At 38.9% G+C, this 15,914-nt stretch overlaps 1 protein-coding gene across 1 annotated transcript in view; it reads right to left on the bottom strand.

The window, feature by feature from the left end:
• The window catches only part of VWA3B (von Willebrand factor A domain containing 3B), a 223,177-nt gene that overhangs the window by 58,824 nt on the left and 148,439 nt on the right, over positions 1-15,914 (bottom strand). The window lies entirely within an intron of this gene.

Here is a 15,914-nt window from a genome sequence, read left to right as displayed (position 1 = left end):
TAGCCCTAATTCCACCATCAATTAGCTTTGTGACTCAGAGAAAATCATTTAAATTCTCTGGACCTCAGTTTCCCTAAAGAATCTCTGGGGTCTCTTTTGGTGCTGAAAGTATGGGAGTCTATGAAATTTGATTTCATGTAATGCTCACCCACTGATCCTAGTTCCTTCCACTACCGGACAAACAACACACAACCCATCTACTTCTTCAGTCTTTAAATGTCTGAAGATGGTTATTATGTTTCCTCTTGGTTTTCCATTCTCTGGGCTTTATACCAACATATGCCATGAGTGTTCCTGAGATGACGTGATTTCCAAGGTCCTCATGGTCCAGGTCATCTGCTTCTGGATACACACTGTAGTGGCAGATTAATACCCTCTGTGTCCCCTCTACAGCGAGTTTTGGGAAACTTTCCTCTTCATTTATACTATGAAATTGTCACCAATCCCGACATAGGTAACTTGGTTTTGTGGAAATGGCACAAGATTTGGAGTTGGGAGAGATTTGGGTTCAAGTCCTCCTTTATAGGTAAGTGATCACTCAACCTCTCTGAGTCTCAGTTTCTTCATTTGTAAATCCTGGTAATAATAGTTCTATAGTTCTCCCTTCAAGAGGAAAGTTTTTTAATAAATATCAAATCATTATAGAAATGTGAGTTGCTTTTAACAATAAGGAGAAGTTGCAAGTAGAGTCGTAGTATCTAACATTTACATTGTATTTAAATAACATATGTATATACACATTATGCATATATGTGTGTATGTGTGTATATATACATATACATACATATACATATACACATACACACATATACATACACATGCACATATACATATACATACACACACACATATATATACATATACAAACATGATCTCATTTAATCTTCAGAACAACTCTATAAGATTGCTTACTCTATGAACAATACCATACAAGTATTATCATTCCTATTTTACAGATGAAAAAAGTGATATTTAGTGAACTTTCATGAGTCACCCAGGGTTTCATGACTAGAAAGAAACAGAGGCAGTCTTTCAACCCATATCTCTCTTTTCTAAGGTTCTTTCTCCTACAACATGCTACCTCTTACAGAGACCTAATTCTTCAAAAACAACAGTGAAAATTCACCACCACCACCCTCCCCCCAAACCAAGAAGCAAACTGCTAGAAATTCTCAAAAGAAAATTATTTTCAAAAATAATTCCACTTAAAGAGATGAAGAGTTTGGGTAGAGTGAAAAACTGAATAAAAAGAAATTGAGGCAAAAATGTCAAAAAATTATAGTTAAATACTAATAGAAAGACCACCAGCAAAACTAGAATTTCCTCAAGGAACAATAAAATTAATAATAAACACATTGAATAAGTTATGGGAAAAAGCGAAATGAATAAAAATATAAAGAACTGAGCATAGCCAAGAAATCTAGGTCAATATGTTGATAAATCTCAACAGTTTAAACATATTTCTGGAAAAATTAAACATACTTAATTAGAAAACAATTATTTTATTAAAAGATTAAATGTATGATGAAAACAATAGAAGGGAGCAAAAGAAAAATGTTCCCAGAAAATGGCACATCTGAAATAAATTGGAATCTATGTAAATGAAAATGAAAATAGAAAACAGAATAAAGAGACAAAATTATAGAATTACTGGGCTACCCAAAAACTGCATGGAAGAAAAACATTTATTATTTCAGTAAATCATACAGAAATATTGAGGAAAGAGAGACTGATTGCAGACTGACAGAATTCACAGGCTACCAATAGAATGAACTCCCAAATTCCAACTCATATGGAAAAATCATTGTCAAGCTTCAAAGACAATAGCAAAGTAATTTTACAAGCAGCCAAGAAGAAAAAGCATCACAATGAAAAACAATTTGATTTGCATAAGATTTTTCTATAAAAATGAGAAAAGAGAAAGAGAAACCGGATGACATATCAAAAACTAAATTTGTTACCCCCATCCACGTTAGTCCCACCCAAGGAAACCCTAGTTTTTTGTTACGATTCCCTTTAAATTAGAGTTCTTCTCGCACTCCCTTGACCATTTTGAAAACATGGAATTCTAGCTCCTTCAGAAGTTACTGTAACCGTAACTACACACCCTCTCCAGTACTGAATGGACACTGTCATGTTCCCAAACACCATGCTGAGAAGAAGAGCAAGCTTTGTTCTCACTCCTCACTGCCATTTCTAAATCTCCTCCAATCCATTATCACACTCAAAAACTTCTTTGAAGTTCACTGAATCTAGACATATTACTTTATCAGGATCCTGGGGGCAATCATCTACCAGGCCTCAGGTCATTTCTCCTCCTTTCTCAAGATTAATGCATGGCTCATGGTCTTCCTCTCCACTCCACCCCCTTCCTTCATACTAGGGATTTCGATATACATGCTCATGTTTCTTCACTCTGGCTTCTCTCTAATTTAGCTCTCATGACCTGCATCTTCACTCCACCTCAGTCAAATACAGGAATGGTCAGACCCTTTATTTTATCATCATCCACAAAAAATCCATTTCCATAATGCAAAACTCAGAATTTCCTCTCTCAGACCATCACCTCTTACTCTTTCGTATCTTCATCTAAATCGATTCCTCTTCCTTGCTACAACTTCCAGGCCCTCCATTTTCCCCTGCTAGACTGGGGTGGGGAAGCAGCCTTGAGGCCACATGTGGCCTCTAGGTCCTCAAGTGCAGCCCTTTGACTGAATCCAAACTTCACAGAACAAATCCCCTTTTAAAAGTGTTTGTTCCATAAAACTTGGACTCAGTCAAAGGGCTGCACTCATGTGGCCTATTCCATAATATAGTCTATCACCTCTACTTTGGACTCATTTCCTTCCATCTTTGTTGTTCAGTCATGTCTAACTTTTCGTGACCCCATGGGCCATACTGTCCATGGAATTTTCTTCACAAAGATACTGGGCACAAATCTATTGATTCTGCTGAATAGTCTGACACTGACAAGCTTGAATTTGTCAATGAATAATGCTCTAAAGTCTAGACCAGAGGTACCAAACACCATATGTGGCCCACAACATCCCAAGTGAGTGCAGAAACAGATTAAAATGTAATTAGGAAAGGTTTAACAAAATAAATAAAAATACAATAGAGAATAGATAATGTTAAGAAGTGGTTTTCTAAGTTACTATGCTGTCAGCAGGGAGCATTATGTTCAGTTCAGTGGTCCTGTTTTTTCTGAATTTGACATCATTGCACCAGACATAGCATGGCCAATACAGAGGACAGGAGAACTATTCCTTCCCATTATATTTCTATTAATGTAGTTTATGACTATTCTATTTCTTGGTGACCCCATCTCACTACAGGCTTATGCTGAACTTGTGATGAACTAAAACCTCCCAGATCCTTTCATATGAAATATTACTAAAACAGATCTCTTCCATCTACTCCAGGCAGATTAAAAAAAAAATCTAGATACAGGACTTTTCACTCATCCCAGTGAGATTTCTTTTCACTGATATTGGCCTAGACTTGCCCAGCCTGTTGAGATCTCTTTGATCTTAATTTTCATTTAAATGTCTGAAAAAGCCTTAAACTAAAAGATAAACTTTGCGATTTCAGGCAATATTCATGAGGGGATATCAGGGCTTTCCTAGCATCCCTAAAATCATACATCTGAATCTAAGGCCATTCATTAATGCATACATGCATTCCTTCAACTACCATTTATCAAGGCATCAAGACACTATCCCAGACACCAAATAAATAAATAGAGTTCCTCCTGCCCTCAGAAAGCTTAAACTCTAGCCATCAATTGCGTTTCAAATGATTGGTGGTATGCCTCAGACTCAGGAAATTCAAAAGTGTAAGCAAGGACACTCCACTTTGTCAACAGCTGGAAGGGCCTGGCCTGACTCCTTGCTGCTGCTGCTGTTGCCAGTTAAAGGATGGGGAAAAACATCATGAACTTAAAATACTATTCTTTGGGCCAAGGAATCGGTCCATGTTTTTGTGGGCACACATGCCAACAAGAGAGGAGCAAAGAAGCATTCACCAGTTCTAAGTTGGAGCCTTTTGCCAAGAAATCAGTCTGTAATGGTGCAGGAAGACAACCATGGGTGAGAAATGATGAGAAAAATCAATTAATCAAGGAAAGGTTCAGGAAACATCCCAGAGACTACCAAACTGCCAAGACACTGTTCCTTGTTGTTTATTGTTCTCTGGTACTTGCCTGATTTATTTATATTTATTTAATATTTATGATTATTTTATTAATTAATAATATTATTAATATTTATATACAGCATTTCTATATCTATTTTTACTTTGCTAACACAGAAGTAACTCTCTAATGCCTATCAACTGATGCTGGCACTATCCTTCACCTGGAGAAAGCCTCTGTAGCCCTCGGGTGTCTGTCTGGCACATCAATGATTTGATGAAAGAAATGGGCCAGCTCCAAGGAGCAGAAGCTCTGGGCAGGCTCCTATGTACATCCTTCAGGCCCACTGTCCTTCCCCTCTACCAGATATAGCAGGCCACAGTTTGATTTCCACTGGAATCAAACACCTCCCATCTGCATGCACCAGGTTGAAGAAACTGATGTAATTCAGGCTCTTTTACAGTTGGGGAAACCGAGACTCATAAAAGTCAAGTGACTTGTCCAAGGACATGTAGTCATTTGAGGACATGTCCAAGATGGGACTCAAAGCCGAGTCGCCGAGGGCAGCTAGGTGGTGCAGTGAGTAGATCACCGGCCCTGGAGGACCTGAGTTCAAATCCGGCCTCAGATACTTGACACACTTACTAGCTGTGTGACCTTGGGCAAGTCACTTAACCCCAATTGCCCTGCTTCCCCCCTCTAAAAAAAAAGCCAAGTCTTCCTAACTCCAAGTCCAGCACTCCCTCCACAATGTCACACTGCCAGTCTCGCCCCAATTCCAGACAATTAATTGCCTTAACTAATCAATCAAACTCTCCTCTCTCCTCTTCGCTTCACTATAAACAACCAGAGCTGGATGTTGCATTGCCACACCAAACACGCCTGATTATGGGCAACAAAGCAACATAGGGATGCTCCTTAAGCAGCCAGGAAATCTGTGGACACACTAACAGCTGTGGGCAACTGCCTGCCCCAGTCACCTTCTAACAGCTGTCTACCTTTCAGCTTGGGTGACACCGGGGTCTAACGCTGTCTTAGAGCCAGAGTGTCCAGTACAGCTGAGCTCGAGCTGGAAAGTCTGCATGCTTTCTAATGCATTTGGTAAATTTCTCACAGAGGCTTAGTGGGGGCATGAGAGGCCAGTCAGTCTCTTCTTTGAGACCCACTACAGGTCCACAGAGGCTGATACATTCTCACTGAGGGTCATAGAGCTGATACGGACCTTGGAAGTCATTTAGCCCACCCTCCTCATTTTACTGATAAGGAGACCAAGTTCTGGTTTTCGTATTTCAATGTGTCCCTTGGTTTCTCTTCCCTTGGATCTCATTCCTAAGGTCACACAGTGGGGAAAAGGGGGCAGATTCAAACTGGTCCCTCTGACTCAAAAGCCACCGTTCTTTCCGAAGCAATATGCTGCCTCCCCAACTTTGCTACCGGGGCCATGTCATTTTTCCTTTGGATTACTCCTTAGTCTTCCTTTGTACAATAGCTCTGCTTTCAGGCTACCTCTCTGGGAAGAAAGTTGCTGTTCCCTCCATTTCCCTTGTATGATCTGTGAAAGGAAAGGAATAGGAAAGAGGTTTCAGAGCAAACAATCATGTCATAACCTGGTTGGAGCCAACCTCACTAGTCTATGGATGCTGCTGCACGTTCATTGGTGAGTGGACTTGGAAGGACTTTAGAACATAGAATGTTGGAGCAGGAAATGACTTTAAAACCTTCTACCCTAGAGCTGGAAGGGATCCTCTCATTTTTCAGAGAAGAAAATAAATGGTAGGAACAGCATTTAAACCAAAGTCCATTTCCTACCATTTCAGTGCTGTTTCCTCTAGGTAATGCTGGCTCCTTTCTCTCTTCTCTTTCTCCTTATTTTTCATTCATTCATTCACAGAGCAAACATTTGCTAAGCACTCTACAGTGTACTAGCTAGGTGATGCAATGCCAGGGCTAAAGTAAGGAAAACCTGAGTTCAAATCTGACTCGGACACTTGCTAGCTGTGTGATCCTGGGCGAGTAACTTAACTCTGCCTCAGTTTCCTCATCTATAAAATGAGCTGGAAAGGGAAATTGTAAACCACTCCAGTTATCTTCACCAAGAAAACCTCAAATTTGAGGTGCAAAGACTCAGACATGACTAAACAACAAATTAGGGGCAGCTGAGTGCCACAGTGAGTAGGGCACCAGCCCTGGAGTCAGGAGGACCTGAGTTCAAATCTGGCCTCAGACACTTGACATTTACTAGCTGTGTGACCCTGGCCAAGTCACTTAGCTCTGTTTATCTCAGTTCTTCATCTGTAAAATGAGCTGGAGAAGAAAATGGCAAACTACTCCAGTATCTCTGCCAAGAAAACCCCAAAATGGGGGTAAGGGGAGTAGGACTCTATGTACTAAGTACTTCAGTGAGATACAAGAGATAAATGAGACACTGGCCCTTAAAGAGATTACAGTTTAGTAGGGGAGCTACTGAAGATCCTGGGATATTTGAGGAATGTGGAAAAAAGATCTTTTCAAAGAAAGGGTTTAGGAAACTAAAGAAGCTGATAGAGGTGAACAATTCAAGTGAAACGGGAAGAACTCCTTAACTCTCTTATCACCTTTACAAGGTTGACTCACAAATCTACACTTCTTGATTATCTCTCTCTTGACTGATACAGGCGATTCCTTAATAGATCTGCAAATGGATATCCCCTGATGTCTCAAACTCAACCAAGCCCCTCAGCTTCTCCCCTAAACTTGGTTCTGTCCCCCTTCCCCTTATAGGGTCACTAAGAGTCAGACATGACTGAACAAAGCAGGTAGGGGGTGGGAGTTGTGAAACTAATAAACTTTGCTATTGTTTATTTCTTTTGAGTAAAATATGTCAAAAATCTTAAATAATAATTGATGGATGGTTGGATGTTAATAGTGACAGAATTCTAGTTAGGCATTCTGAGGCACAGATTAATTTCTAGCCAGCACTGGGAAATAAAACAAGGTCTGCTCTACTTTCTATGGGTACCTCCCCTTTCTTCCTGTCTGTTAATGAATGTAGCTGAATTCTAGACTATACAGTATTTTTACATGATACCATTTTTACTGTGCCGTGAGAAAGAATTTTAAAATAGAAAATAAATGGTACAAATGACGATTCATGATTGTTTAAATGTTCAAAATGTTAGATTTGACTCTAGACAGAATTTGCTAATTCCATATTTTGCAGGTCAATTTTTTTAAAAAATCACCTTGCTTCTGGTCTTGCCTCCTGGTTGTAAATACAAAGAAATGACAATGGTGTCCCTGAATCTGCCAAAGCTATGAGCACCCTGAGAAGTAGCATTGTGTGGTGGAGAACGGGCCAGCCTTTTAATCATTAAGATGTGGGTTCATGTCCCACCTCTGACACATACAGGCTATGTGACCCTGGCCAAGTCACTTCAACTCTCGGTTCCCCACAAGACTATACATGACAGAGAATCTACTGATCTTCACTGGTAGGAGTTTCCTAATCGTGATGATCCCTTCCCTATACAAATAAAATCAGAGGTGCTGATTAAAAAAAATGAAAACTCCATGGAGGAGCAGAGAGGAAATTTTGTAGATGACACTGATGACTTTACAAATATTCCAGTGCTTAGTACAATGCCTGGAACACAGGAGGTATTTAATAAATTTTTATTGACTGATATACTTACACTACTAAGCCCTTAAGTATCTAGTTCTTAAACACAAGCCTTCCTCCATTAACTCAATTTACTCATGAATAAAGAGAATCAGGACCGCAGAAACAGCATGTTTTGTTGTTGTTGCTTGGTTGGTCTGAGTCTTTGTGACCCTGTCTGCGTACCATACGGTCCATGAGGTTTTCTTGACAAAGATACTGGAGTGAGTGGCCATTTCTTTCTCTAGTAGATTAAGGCAATCAGAGGTTAAATGCCTTGCCCCCACAGCTAGTAAGTGTCTGCAGCTGGATTTGACCTCAGTTCTTCCAGAATCCAGGCCTAGAGCTCTATCCACAGAACCATCTGGCTGCTTCCTGAATTAGCAGGTAAAAGGGTTTAATATTAAAAAAACGATATCATGGTGTCACAGAGAAGAGTAGGGTCATCAAAAGGGCTTCACAATATCCCAAATGTAATCCAGACTGCTCTCCTCCCATTATTCAGTTCTAGGCCTATTTTACCACCCAAACACTGTATTTGCTAAAAATAGATGTACGGATAGACAAGCCTTATGGGCTGTCTAACCAACTTCATATCACAACCTGGACAATAGCCATTCTTCATCCACTCAGTTTTTTCTATGTAGATAGTTAGGTCAAACTCTTTTGAATGATTATAGCACCACAGTGCTCTGGAGATTGACACAATCTGCACCCTGTTATCCACATAACCTCACTATCACTACTTAGACTCTCTCCGAATGAGGTACTTGAGAGCAAAAAGTTCCATTTTTGTCCTTGTATTCTTAGTGTTTATCCCAGGGCTTGGTACTCAGAAGGCATTTAATAAATAAATGTTTGTGCTTGACTCTGTCCTGGTCATCTTCAACTCCTCTAGTTAACCTTACTCTGTGGTTATCAATCATGGGATGCATGTTTCAGGTCACGGAAAATGCTATAAAGAGGCATATGATAGCAAACCCAGGGCCTATATGAACACAATTATAAAACACTTTTCACACAAATAAAGTCAGACCTAAATAAATGGGAAAACATCAGTTGCTTATGGTTAGGCCAAGTTAATATAATAAAAATGACAATTTTACCTAAATTAATTTACTTATTCAGTGCTATACCAATCAAACTACCAAAAATTATTTTACAGAGCTGAATGAAATAATAACAAAGTTCATCCGGAAGAACAAGAGGTCTAGAATGTCAAGGGAATTAATGAAAAGAAATGCTAGGGAAGGGGGCTTAGCCATACCAGATATTAAGCTGTATTATAAAGCAGCAGTCATCAACTACTTGGTACTGGCTAAGAAACAGAGTGGTGGATCAGTGGAACAGGTTAGGTACACAAGACACAGTAGTCAATGACTATAGCAATCTACTCTTTGATAAACCCAAAGGGTCCAGCTTCTGAGTTAAAAAGGCACTATGTCACAAAGACTGCTGGGAAAACTGAAAAATAGTATGGCAGAAACTGGGCATAGACCAATATCTCACACCATATACCAAAATAAAGTCAAAAGGGGTTTATGATTTAGATATAAAGGCTAATACTATAAGCAATTTGGGAGAGTAAGGAATAGTTTGCCTGTCAGATTTAGGGAGAAGGGAAGAATTTATGACCAAACAAGAGATAGAGAGCATTATGAAATGCAAAATGGATAATTTTGATTAGGTCAAAATGAAAAGTTTTTGTACAAACAAAGCCAATGCAACCAAGATTATGAGGGAAGCAGAAAATTGGGAAAGAATTTTTACAACCAGTGTCTCTGACAAAGGCCTCATCTCTAAAATATACAGGGAACTGAGTCAAATTTATAGGAATACAAGTCATTCCCCAATTGATAAATGGTCAAAGGATGTAAGCAGGCAGTTTTCAGAGAAAGAAATTAAAGATATCTATAGTTATATGAAAAAATGCTCTATATCACTATTGATTAGAGAAATGCAAACCAAAACAACTCTTAGGTACCATGTCTCTCCTGTCAGATTGGCTAACATGTCAAAACAAGAAAATGATAAATGCTGGAGAAGATGTGGGAAAATTGGAACACTACTGCATTGTTGGTGGAGTTGTGAACTGATCCAACCATTCTGGAGAGCAATTGGGAACTATGCCCAACGGGCTATAAAAACGTATATATCCTTTGACCCAGCAATACCACTCCTAGGGCTGTATTGTATCCCAAAGAGATCATACAAGGGGGAAAAGGATCCATATGTACAAAAATATTTATAGCAGCTCTTTTTGTGGTAGCTAAGAATTAGAAATCGAGGAGATGCCCATCAATTGGGGAATGGCTAAACAAGTTTTGTCATATGAATGTAATGGAATACTATTGTGCTATAAGAAATGGGGAGCAGGCAGACTTCATAATAACCTGGAAAGGCTTACATGGTCTGATGCTGAGTGAGGGGAGCAGAACCAGGAGAACACTATAACATGATTACAGACACACAGTATCCGTGATGACTAACTTTAATAGACTTGGCTCTTCTCAGCAATACAAAATTCAAAGACAGCTCCAAAAGACTCATGTTGGAAAAAGCTATCCACATCCAGAGAAAGAATTATGGAGTCTGAAAGCAGATTGATGCAAACTATTTGCTCTCTCTCCTTTCTTCTTTTTTGGTTTTGTTTCTTCTTTCTCATGATTCATTCCATTGGTTATAATTCTTCTTTACAACTTGACTACTGTATAAATAAGTTTAATGTAAAGGTATATATAGAACCTATATCAGATTACATGCCTTCTTGTGGGAGAGGGGGAGGAGATGGAGGGGGAGAAAATTTGGAACTCAAAAGCTTGTGGAACTGAGTGTTGTAAACTAAAAATAAAAAATAAATTTTTAAAAAATTGACAAAAATTTCACAAAAAGAGGCATATGATAGGTACAAGTAGCCTGCAGCATAGTATCAAAGAAGAACATCATCGGATAAATGGCATGAAAGATATTAAAGAAATGTGTGACTGGGAAATGAAACTGACTGGCTATATTTTGAGTGCTAGATAACTGGGAGACATAGTGTCTCACACATAATAGGCACTTAATAAATACTTATTGGATTGGATTGTGTTCCATTAATACCAATTAAGTGTCAAGACATCTAGAGAAAGGTCCCTACTAGACTGAAGGACAAATGTTCTTTCCATTATTACATGTTGACCTGTAGGGATATTCACATGCTTTTGGATTTGTTACTACAGAGAACTAAAATAAGTTCATAACCAAAATATTTCAATTGAGGTCCTATGTAGACACAGTGCTAATTAACTGCCAGTGTTGCTACAATAATAAAATAATATCTCTTTATTTTAAAAATTTTATGAATCACCCTCTTCACTAATATGCCAGGGCTTTCTCCCCAATTATTGCAAATTAATGAGATTTTGTTCTAGCATGAGAGTGGTAGCCTCTTTTCTCAAATAAGATAACATAAATGGTGCTTTTCAAACCGTAAAGTGCTATATAAATGCTAAGTGTTATCATTTTACCTACAGAAAAATGTTCCTCCAAAAGGATGGACCATTTGGAGCCTTTAATTATAGATTCATCTAATAACCAAGATATGTTTTATTCTAAATGTGACTGGGTGATGAATTAATCTCTTTGAAAGAGCTCAGGTGAAATTGTCTGGTCACTTGGAAACCAAAAATGCCAGTTAGAGGCCTGTAATGAAGAGTTGCCATGGTAACCTCTCTGCTCACTTATTGCATTTCCAAGGTGATAGATTTGATGAGAGTCCAGCCAACACTGAAAACCCAACCAGCACCATGTGTACAGAGGAGAAAAAAAGAACCCATGCATAAGTCATGAATGAAACAATGAACTAGGAACAAAGCTAAATGCAGCTTTTAAAGACTACCTATCTAGCCAGACGTGCAATCGTAAAATCCATGAATAAAACCCCATTCAAATGATCAGCCTCTGTTCTGATTCCCATTCTGATTTCCATTCTTCCCCTTTCTTGAAAATATTAGCATCAACTACAAAGAACCTAAATATCACAACCGTGATCAAAAGTAGATTAATTATCATTCTAAATTCACCTTATCCTCCTTCCCTTGCTTTAAAAGAGGCAGAGAAATAGCGGGTGTGAAAGTACTTTGAAAGGTAAAAATGCTATGTTAATGTAGGCTGTTGATTTTATACCTCTGCTAAAGTCCTGCTCAGATGCTTCATCCAGCAGAGATGGCCCTGGCTCCTCAAAGACAATGCCAAGGAAGCACAAGCTCTAGGAAGATGGAAAGATTTCATGTATTTAGCAACTGATTCAATGGCCGTCACCTGAGAATGGACCTAGAGTGCCAAGAGATGAATTTGGGGGCCACAGGAGTTTGTGAAGGCTATCTCTACAAAGGAATGGAAGATTTGCAATCTCCCTTGGTGAAGGAAGCATCACAGTCACGAAATTATTGATTCCTGAAGATTCCTTGAGAGAAAGGACTGTTTCATTCTTTGTATGTGTATTTCCATTACTGAGCGTGTGCCTGATACAAGGCATTAATAAAAGCCTTTTGGTTGATTGTAGAACTGACTTAAGCATTACTGCCAATGTTCTTCCTGTTAAAGGGATAGGGTAAGTTCTCTCTCTCTCTCTCTCTCTCTCTCTCTCTCTCTCTCTCTCTCTCTCTCTCTCTCTCTCTCTTTCCCTCTCTCTCTTCCTCTCTCTCTGTCTGTCTGTCTGTCTCTCTTCCTTCTCTCTGTGTCTCCGTCTCTCCCCCTCTCTGTCTCTCTCTCTGTCTCTGTCTGTCTGTCTGTCTCTCTCTCTTCTTCTCTCTTTCTGTCTCTGTCTCTCTCTCCTCTCTTTTTCCTCTGATCAGTTAGTTGAGTACTGCCTTGGAGCTCCTGGATACCATCATTCCATTCCTTCATACTCCTCGGGCTCTGGCTCTGGCTCTTGGGGAATGGTGGCCCATCAAGGTAAGCACAAAAGTAAACCATTTTCATAAGAGTCTCTCAAATATCCATGTGATTTTCCCTTTACTCAGGCAGCATTCTCAATGACATCATCAAGCAATTTGACCATAATCAGTTCTCAAATGAAATTATGCATTTAGGTTAACGAGATTACTCTTACATGCTCTATTCTGAGATCTATTTCCAAAACCATTTTGCTGACAAAAACTTCCTGCTTCCTGAATTTCACCAAGATAAAATGTTGTGTTATTTTACACAGTTTTGTTTTCTTTTATGTACTCTGTCTGCCACCTTTTCACTTTCTTCAGAGGGAAGACTTTGGTGCTACCTTGTGTGAGTTCATCCTTAACTAATGGGCCACACTTTCTGCATTTATGAAAAGTCTCCTCAAAGTGCTGCTCCAGCCTAATCTTCTATACCTTCTGAACTACAGTACTCTTTCAAAATGATGATTTTGAGGCACTGGAATCTGGATCAAAGAAGGATAATAAATGATACCGAGTTGAGATTGTAGTGGTATACATTTCGTCTTATTCTACCTTAATAGATCTGTGTTCTTATTCTTATGGTACTTCCTCCAGAATTTTCTTGTAATTCTGATGTTTTAAAAAAAAAATCAGCGTACCAAGCTAGTACGCTGGCAGGCCAAGCATAATCCTTGGCTCTCTCGCTACTCTCCAGAGAAACAAGCCGTACTTTAGATCAGGGGTAGGGAACCTGAGGCCTGAAGGCCACATGAATCCTTCAGGCCTCAGGTTCTCAGCCCCTGCCTTAGATCACATCCACCCACCTTCAAGTCTCATCTATACCGAGTATCCTAAAAGTCTTAGTGTAGTTTTAAGCTATTAGAGGTTCAACTTCCTCCTCTGACACACACCAGCTGTCCCATATACCTCCCAACATCCTGAGGAAGTCCCTAAGGCTACGTTGTACAATACTTACACATCTGAATCAATAGGAATTTCCTCAGAAGCTATAAGGAGCTTAAAACTTTGCTAAGACTTTTGGGATACACCATATATTTAGACAACCTCCACAAGATCCAACATGGGGGTATATATCCTACACAACAGTGCTATGGAGATGGCTAAAGTATTCTTATCCTCGTTTTAAAGAGGAGAAAAATGGAGTAAGGGAGGCAAAGTGACTTTTCCATGGTCACACAGTTAATTAGTGGCAGGTGAGGCATTTGAACTCAGGCCTCTTAGCTGTTGTTCCAAATGTCCTTTCTACCACAGAAAGCATAAGATCGTAATATAGTATAATATAATATAATATAATACAATATAATATAATACAATAAATTAATATGATATGATATAATATCTCATTAATCATAATATCCTTTTGCCCTTAAAATGTAGCCTAAGTAGTGAATAGGAAGCCTGCCTAAGTCATGAAGACCTAGGTACAAAAGTCTTTCCTCTGCCACATACCAGCTGGCCTAATCACTTAACCTTCCCATGCTCTAGAAGACAACTCCCTAACACTAAGTTGTAGAACAGTTCCAGATTTCTATTAGTAGGAATTAATTTCTTCATTAAAAGCTTCCTCATTCCACTGAACTCCTAGGTCCAACTCTTCCTCTGGGAGAAAAAATTATTTCCCTAACTATTCTGGGCAAGTGAAGAGTGCCAGTATATAAGTGCTATAATTAGATTCAAATTCACTTAGTATATGTTTGTATTAACCATCAATGTATTTAATATGAATCAAAATATCAAATGTTACTAATAACATTATTATAATATTAAACAGCAAGGACATGTGGAAAACCTATTTGAAAAATTAATATAGTACACGTGAAGTAACCTAGTTAGGTTTTGCTTTTAAAGATGAAAATTAAAATGCATACTCAGACATGAATGTGGACAGCAGTGATACAACTATTTTAACTTATGAACAATTATTTTCATACAGTTCTGCCCCAATGTTAGGGTCATTAACCAGAACCACTTAAAGTGGTTAATCTTAAACACATACCACCCCCCACTTCATTTTACTTTGAGTTCTATCATTGTTTTTGTTTTTTTGTTTATTTGTTTTTGTTTTGGGAGGGGTTGGCGGGGCAATTGGGGTTAAGTGACTTGCCCAAGGTCACACAGCTAGTACATGTGTCAAGTGTCTGAGGCTGGATTTGAACTCAGGTCCTCCCGACTCCAGGGCTGGTGCTCTACTCACTGTGCCACCTAGCTGCCCCCATTGTTTTTGTTTTAAAGTTACTTTTTAAAATTTTAAAAAATTTGATTGATGCTTTTGTTTTTTTATCATCTTAATTTTCAAATATATTCCTTCCCAACTCTGTCCCCAGAGAGAGACATCCCTTGTATGAATAAAAAAGAAAGATGAAAGGGAAAGAAAATCCCAGCAGTTCCATAAAACTAACCAACACATCAACACTGGCTGTCAGTCTATTCAGTGTTCCACATTCATCCTTTCCCACCCATTTCTGCAAAGAAGGGACAGAGGAGCATTTTCTCATCTTAATGAAGTCACTTTTATGGGCACGTCTATGGAGAAGATATAGAAAATAAATTTTAGATGCCATTAAAGTCCACTGGTTTCACAGAAATGATACCAAATGTGTTTTCCTCCAAATAAAACTGCTGAAGAATCTTAATGAAATAAACTCATGGAGCATGAGGGGCCTTCATAAACCTTCCTAAAGGACAGAAAATGATTTCTTGTCTATCTCAAGTATTTTTGGGAAGAAGCCAAGCTCAGTGGATAAGGAAATAAATTCCTGCCTGTGGGGGTCATATTTGGGGGTGGTGGGGGAGGTAAACAGGACCATGTTACCACAAGGCCACTACCAGAGAAAGGAAGGGAAGCTTAGATGGAAGCAAAGAGGCTGAAGGGCAGGTAGGCAACAACCTGCCACGCTGGGACTTCAATGTTAATCCATAGATGATCTAGAGACTAGAAAGAGCAATGAGTCTAGAGCAAGGCTGAGAGTCCCAGAAGCTGAGTTCAAATCCCCATTCTTGGATGCATCATTTAACCTCTTTGGGGCTCATTTTCCTTCAACTATAAAATGAGGGAGTTGGCTTAGGTGATCTCTAAGGTTCTTTACACTCTACATCTAGGACCTAAAAATCTAGGATCTTCAGAGATTTTAATCAGCATTATAAATATTCCTCCAAACATATTGTGCAATAGACTACAGGAAAAGTTTACATATTTCTTCCAAATACATCCAATCTGAGTGGT

This window comes from Trichosurus vulpecula, chromosome 2 (genome assembly GCF_011100635.1).
Source record: "Trichosurus vulpecula isolate mTriVul1 chromosome 2, mTriVul1.pri, whole genome shotgun sequence".
NCBI classification, from domain to species: domain Eukaryota; kingdom Metazoa; phylum Chordata; class Mammalia; order Diprotodontia; family Phalangeridae; genus Trichosurus; species Trichosurus vulpecula.
Note: the sequence above shows the minus strand (reverse complement) of the source record. Positions and strands in the feature narration are given on the sequence as shown.